The sequence below is a fragment of the Fukomys damarensis genome, unplaced genomic scaffold, assembly GCF_012274545.1.
Source record: "Fukomys damarensis isolate Sample0158 unplaced genomic scaffold, DMR_v1.0_HiC HiC_scaffold_2, whole genome shotgun sequence".
Taxonomy (NCBI): Eukaryota; Metazoa; Chordata; class Mammalia; order Rodentia; family Bathyergidae; genus Fukomys; species Fukomys damarensis.
The window spans coordinates 38,663,838-38,671,389 of NW_022900914.1; the positions used below are offsets into that span (position 1 = coordinate 38,663,838).

Genomic DNA, 7,552 nt, shown 5'->3' on the forward strand with positions numbered 1-7,552 from the left:
GAGAGAGAGAGAGAGAGAGAGAGAGAGAGAGAGAGAGAGAGAGAGAGAGAGAGAGGCTAACAGGTACAGTGAAGGGACCACTTCTATGCCAGAGGAGAATCATGGGGACTTGAAAAGAGCCTGTGTATGTGAGGGGTCTAAGGCTTATACCTCATTTTCTTTCAGTTAACTCTTCCTCTGTCTGGAAGCCTTCTGTGTAATTATTCCCTAGTTTTCTGAAATTACTATTTATTGAGGGCTTGCTTTATGCCAGTCACATATGGACATTCAGTTTTTCTGTCTTGTCAATACATTAAAATCAACTGGAAACCTTTTATTTTTGTTTGACTGAAGTAGGAAGAAGTAACTAGCATAGGTTGAATATATACTTTTTTCTTCATTCCTATTGATCCTATGTGTATTTTGTCCACTACCCAAGGCAACAAACAAAAAGAACAAATAAAGCCCCTACATGGCAGGTAAAACTATTACCCTGAACTGTATGGGGCCAACAAAATGGATAAAAGCAAACTGAATTACTGTGAGACTATAGGATAACAACCACCTTTATCCACCCCTTCATCATTTTCCTTCCTCCAAATCACAACATAAAATCCTAACTACAATAAAACACGAACGTAATTTGGAATTACTGTGATAATTGTTTAAGGTTGAACATTGTCATTGAAAATTTCTTATACTAAGAATAGTTTACAGGAAATAAGAGGAAATATAAGATATGAACTAGTTAGTTCAAAAGGAATTAGGTGTTCATCTTTCTTATTTTTTTCTTTCTTTTGATGCTGGAAACTGAGCTCAGGACCTTATGCTTGCTAGGCAGGCATGGCACCACTGAGCTACAACCCCAGCCCCTCTCTCACTATGTAGTTCAGGTTGGCCTTGAGCCCACCATATAGCACAGGGCAGCCTCAGACTTGCAGGAACTCTCCTGCCTCAGCTGAGTGCTGGGATTACACTATGCACCACAACTGACTAAGTATCTTTGCTTTAATTTTTTTTTCCTTGAGACAAGTTCTTGCTATATAGTTCAGGCTGGCCATGACATCACTATGTAGCCCAGGCTGGCCTCAGACTTGCAGTGATCCTCCTGCTTCAGCCTCCTGAGTGCTAGGACTACAGGCATACACCACTACACCTGGCAGTATCTTTGCTTTAAAAAATTCAAATAAGAGCCGGGTGTGGTGGTGCATGCCTGTAATCCCAGCACTCGGGAGGCTGAGGCAGGAGACCAGCCTGGGCTACATAGTGAGTTCCAAATCAGCATCAACTACATAGTGAGACCCTGTCTCAAAAAAACCAATAAATAAATAAATAAATAAATAAAATTAAAAATTCAAATAAAGGCCAAGGATTTAGTTCAGTGGTTCTGCCACCTGCCTAGCAAGCGCAGGGTCCCAAGTTTGTTCTCTAGTGCCCCATCTCAATTTAAATAAACAAAATAAAATAAAAATAAAAAATTCAAATCAGATGTACCTTTTGTTACTGCTTTAAAATAAACTCAAATGCAAGTCTGACAATTTTCACCCTTTATTATATAGATATAACGTCTTCAATCAATAATTATTTTATATCAGCATTATCTGACATGAGACAGCTCAGCAGAACTCTAAGCAGAACACTTAACAGTAACCATTTTGTTTTGAAAACCACCACTTAATGTTTACATGCTGTTTGTCACAAAGTGTTCTCACTGGATCGCCACCATATCCTCTGAGAGAAGCAGATATTACAGAAAAGGAAATTGAGGCACTAGAGGGACAGTGAGTTTCTTGGCATGCCTGTAATCCTAGTACTCTGGAGTCTGAAGCAGGAGGATTGCCATGAGTTCAAAGCCAACCTAGGCTGCATAGTGAGTTCAAGGCCAACCTTAAACTACATAGCAAGACCTGTTTCAAAAGAAAAAGAAAAGAAAAATAGAGGGGCAGTGACTGCCTCAGGGCCAGGCTTCCTTAGTCCCCACAGCATTTGTCTGTGCTTTGCAGCCCCTGAGTGGAAGCCCTTGGGGACCAAGGTTATACTATGTCCTGTTTGTGACCTGCTCAGTGCCTGCAACCCTGTGGTCACTCTGTAAACCTTTTAAACAGCTTCATCATGGTAAAAATGACTGTCAAATAATAAGAAATGTAGGTATTGGTCTCTGCCTCTGGCTCCTGACACAGTGCTCCTAAAATCTGTGTAGATCTTTTCTTCTAGTATTTGGTCTTTGACCTGGTTCCTGACACAGAGCTAAGACCTTCTTCACTTGCTGAGTGATATGATTGTCTGACACAGAGGTCCTAAATTCCTCGACATTTCTTGGGCAATAGGAACATCTTTTCTTCAAGGAAAGTGACTCTTGCCAAGCTGCTGGATAGTCTCAGAGTGGGGACAGGCTGCCAGGAGAATAAACCATGTTATAAGAGGACTGGAACTTCCATTTTCTTCCCTGACCTCTGGGGAAGGGAAAGGAACTAAAGGTTAAACTGATCATAAATGGACAATTATGCAATTTATCATGCCTACATAACAAGTCTCCATAAAAACTCAAAAGGACAGGCTGGGAGAGCTTGCACACTGCTGAACAGCTATGGGTAGCTGGAGAGAAGCACATTTGGAGAGGTTATGGAAAGCCTCTTTCTCCCCAGCCTTTCTTCATCTAGCTGTTCATCTGTATCCTTATCTCTTTTTTTTTTTTGTTTTTTGAGACAGGGTCTCACTGTGTAGTTGAGACTGACCTGGACCTCACTATGTAGCCCAGGCTGGTCTCGAACTCACAGCAATCCTCCTGCCTCAGCCTCCCGAGTGCTGGGATTATAGGCATGCGCCACCATGCCCAGCTTCCTTCATTATCATTTATAAATATAATAATCCAGTAAATGAGCTTCCCTGAGTTCTGAGAGCTATCCTAACAAATTAATCAGATCCGAGAGGGCTCTGGGAACCCATATTAATGGAAATATAGGTGACAACCAGCTAATTGCAATTAGTAGCTGAGGGTGCGGACTGGTCTTGTGGGTCTGAGTACTTAAATTGTGGGATTGGTCTCTAAATTCATTTCCTGTTTTTCTTCCCTGTGCTCACACTACTCTAGCTACAATGGTGTCTTTGCCATTCTTTAAATTCATCCTATACACTCCATCTCAGGGTCTTTGTACTTGTAATATTCTCCAGACAGTCACAGGTAAAGCCCTAATTCCTTTATAGCTAGCCCTTTCCTAATTACCCCCCAAAAGACATCCCCTCATCTCTCTTTGTCCTTATTTTGATTATTCTCCAGAGCTTTATTTTGAAATAATTATCAATTCATATGAAGTTGTAAGAAATAACAGATATCCTATGGACCCTATACTCAGTCTCCTCCAATAGTTACACTTTACAAAACTCTAGTAAAATGTCACAACTAGAGCTTAACATCGATATAGTCAGGATACAGAACATTTCCACAGTTCCACCACCATAGGATTCTTCGTGCTCATAAAGTTTAGAAAAGGGTTATTCTGACTCATGATTGGTTGGTCCCATTGTTCTTCTTTCTCCTATCCCTCTGTTTCCCCCAACTCCTTCTCCTCTTCCTTCTTGTTACAGCTTATAACTATATGTCCCCCCAAGCCTCGTGCACTCTCATAGAGCTTTTGGGAGTGACTGGATCATGGGTGTGTGATGCTGTATTAGTCCACTAATGGGCTTAGCATAGTTCTAGTTCTGGGTGATAGACTTTGTGTTTCTTCTCCTCGGTTCCCTTCCCCTGACCCTTTCCCCTTCCCCTCCTCCTTCTGAGATAGGGTCTCACTATTTTTCCTAGTCTAGTCTAAACTCCTGGGCTCAAGGGACCCTCCTGCTTAGCCTCATGAGTACCTGAGACTACAGGTGTGCCATCACACCTACTGCTTTGGGCCTGTGGTGAGGCAGCACTAGACGACACAGTGATGGGAAGAGACAAAGTTCCCACACTGGATAGCAGACCTCTCACCAAGCCCATCTCTTCAAATTTCTGTCACCTCCCAATGCACCAAGCTGGGGTTTAAACATTTAACTCCTAAGCATTTGGGAGATACCCAAGATCCAGATTATTGCACTGCCCTTTATTACCACACTCATTTCCCTCCAACTCCCACCATCGCCTTAACCCCCAGCAACCATTAATTCATTATCCACTCCTAGTTCTGTTATTTCAAGAATTTATGTAAATGGAATCATATAGAATTAACCTCTTGGTATTGTCTATTGTCATTCAATGTTATTTTCTTTTGCTGTCAACCAAGTTGTTTCATCACAGTATTTTTTTACCACCATATATGTATTATATATACATATATATGTATATATATATTTGCCTATTAGGCCAAGTTCCGTGAAAGCAAGGATTCTGTTTTGGATATTGTACTTATAAGAATATTTGTTGAATGAAGTTTAAAGTTTTTGACATGATCTGTAAGACACCAAATGAAACATGGGTACCTTTCCAACCTCATCTTTCACTTTCACAACCTACCACTCCATTCCTTTACTGACATTTACATACACAAGACCACCTTGCCTTTTATGGCAACATTGTCTACTGTGTAATTTTTTTTTTTTTAGATTGGCTATTTAGAGCAGTGGTTCAAAAACTCTAGTGTGCATCAGAACCACCTAGATGACTGAGCTGATTAAAACACAGATTGCTGAGCTCTAACCCCAGAACTTTTGATTCAGTGCAGCTAGGACAGGGCCTCAGGACCTACATTTCTGATTAATTCTCTGATGATACTGCTGCTACTGGTCCATAGGCCACACTATGAAAATTACTATCTTAAAAAATGTTGAATCCTGCTGCCTTCACCTGTCTGAGTTAGACTTTCAGTTCTTTTTTTATGGCAGAACATAGTGTTTCATGGCCTACTATACTTACCCCATCATATCACCCATTACAGGGTATTGTAACCTTCTATTTGTGTGTTTCACCCACAAGGCTTTATCCTCAGTGCCTTGCACTCAGAATCTGACCAAGAGTAACCACCCAATTTATATGACTGGTTAAATTCTCTCATTTTGACACTTTAAAAGATTCAAATGAAATAACATCTCTATAGCCATAGGATATTTAGAAAGACGTGCTTCTGTGTGCTTGAAATAAAGGCAAGGCTTATGGGAAAATACAGCAAAGTTTTTTTTTATATTGACTTGTTAAGAAGTTTCAGTGTTTACTGCAATTCTTTTCAACCAGAACTCCACACTAAAATAATGACTGACTACAAAGGTCAAGAATGTGAGTTGATAAGAAACTTTACCCATTATCTTTTCAATAAATACTTCAAAGTCTGTATTTTGCTCTTCTAAAATTGCACTCTTTGCCTTCAGACTAAACACCCCAAACCACAAGACTATTTAACACAGCCAAGACTTTGAAATACTCTTCATTCAATTCCCAGAGCAGGCCAGATGTTGAAATCCAAACATAATTTGCCTGCACAGGTCTACAGACCATTACTGTATCTAAAATCCCCAAATCCCTCACAGCTCTAGAAACGTAAAAGTTTTTCCTAAGTTCATGGCAAGTTCATGGCAAAATCCGGCCTAAGGATTGTATCATTGGCCATTTGTAATTATTTCTAGCCTTTATTTAATCTTACTTAGAGTTAATCCTAATGTTTGATTACAAGTAGTGCTCTGGATCCTGCTGGGAGTATATGGCATATATTCTTGTCTAAAATCTCAGCAATTCTGAGTTCTTCAACACATCTGGAAAGAAAGGAGCCGGATAACGAATTATGTGCCTACACTGAGTGAATCATCGATTTCCTTTAGTTTCTATTTTTGTCTACTGTACTCCAAATATTTATTCAAATTCTGCCCCCTATTGTTTTATTGTATTTTATCAAAAATTAGTCTTATTGAAAGTGTTTTTCTTCATCCTGTTTTAATATCAGCTAAATGTGTTGGAAACTACATGTTTCTGTTCATGTATAAGACTCACTTTTTTAAACATCAGGTTATAGGAAATTCTATACTTCTTTGGGATCTTTGTGGCTCACTGAAATCAGATGAATCACTGTCATCCTCATATGAGTCATCACCAGAACAACTAAAGTTATAGACTAAAAAAATATGTCTAGTGGGAAACATTATTTTGGAAGACTGGTATCACATTTACAAGTCAATGACATTTGGCAGTCTCAACAGCTGAAAGTAGAATTTTTGTAGATTAAAATGTAAAGGGGACAAAGAAACATATTATCATTGTAAAAAGAAAAACATAAAACAGAAACAAAATATATTTAGGAGTGAACTAAACAAGAAATGGGGAGAAAATGCTACCAGATCCTTTTTTAGAGATGATCATGAAAACTACTAATACCCAAGATAGCAAGGGAAAACAGATACCATAATCTTGTTTTTTTTTTTTTTGTTTTGTTTTGTTTTTTGAGACAGGGTCTCACTATGTAGTTCATACTGCTCTGGAACTCACTGTGTAGCCCAGGGGCTGGGCTCGAACTCACAGCGATCCTCCTGCCTCAGCCTCCCGAGTGCTGGGATTACAGGTGTGTGCCACCACGCCCGGCCAGATACCATAATCTCATGCTGTTGTTGGTGGAGAAAATATATTTCTAGGGAGAGTCCGTTAACATTCAGAATCTTACAAACGTATTTCCTTTGTCTAGTAATTATATTTTTTTGGATTTATTGTAAGAAAGTAATACGGGAAAGTATATGTTAGAATATGTACTTGGCATTGCTAATAAAAGTAATAAACAAAATAAGTCTACTAATTAAGGATTGACGAACAAATTATTATACCTATACAGTCATTAAAATTATTTTTGACCTGTGCTATTATAAAATGTTTCTAAAGCTCGGCATGGAAGCACATTCCTGTAATCCCAGTACTCAGGAGGCTGAGAATTCGAAGCCAGTCTGGGTTACACAGTAAGTTCAAGGCCAGCCTAGACTACATAGTGAAACGCTGTCTCAAAAAACCGAAAAGAAATGAAAACGAAATGATATGTTTCTCAGCAAAGAACATTAAGAATCACTATACTATGTAAGGTGATGGTTAATTAGCTTTATTGTACTAGTCATTTCATAAGGTATATGTATCTCAACATGTTGAACACTTTAAATATATATGATTTGGTCAACTATACCTAGTAAAAACTTAAAATATATATAACTTACCTAATTTACCTGGAAAGACCCAGTTATTATTGGGAGGTAACAGCTTCAACCAAAACCTTTGGGTATATGAAAACGCTACAATTTATAAAGTAATTCCTGGGGGTCGAAGCAATATTCTACAATCAGGAGATGCCACAGAACTACTAGTTACTATTTGCAGAGGAAAAACTAGGCATTGGAGGAAGCCTCCACCAAGGCAGACGTAAGGTGAAGAGGTTTCCGGGAGCTCGCGCCTAGCCCTGCCGATCCGGGCACAGGCGACCGGAAATACGCCCAACGCGCCACGCCGCCCAGAGGATTCTGGGCCACGGCGGGACGCCTTTCGACCTCAGAAGGAGGAAACGGACTTTTAAAAAAGAAAACCGTGGGTTCATTCCTACCACCAAAAAAAAAAAAAAAAAAAAAAAAAAAAACCACG

General features: G+C 39.4%; 1 long non-coding RNA gene across 1 annotated transcript in view; it reads right to left on the reverse strand.

Annotated features, from left to right (window-relative positions):
• The window catches only part of LOC104852210, a 71,254-nt gene extending 63,720 nt beyond the window's left edge, over nt 1–7,534 (reverse strand). Inside the window, exon 1 of the long non-coding RNA XR_004517453.1 lies at nt 7,135–7,534. This is a non-coding gene — a long non-coding RNA (uncharacterized LOC104852210). The remainder of the gene's footprint in view (nt 1–7,134) is intronic.
• Nucleotides 7,535–7,552: the final 18 nt, after the last annotated feature.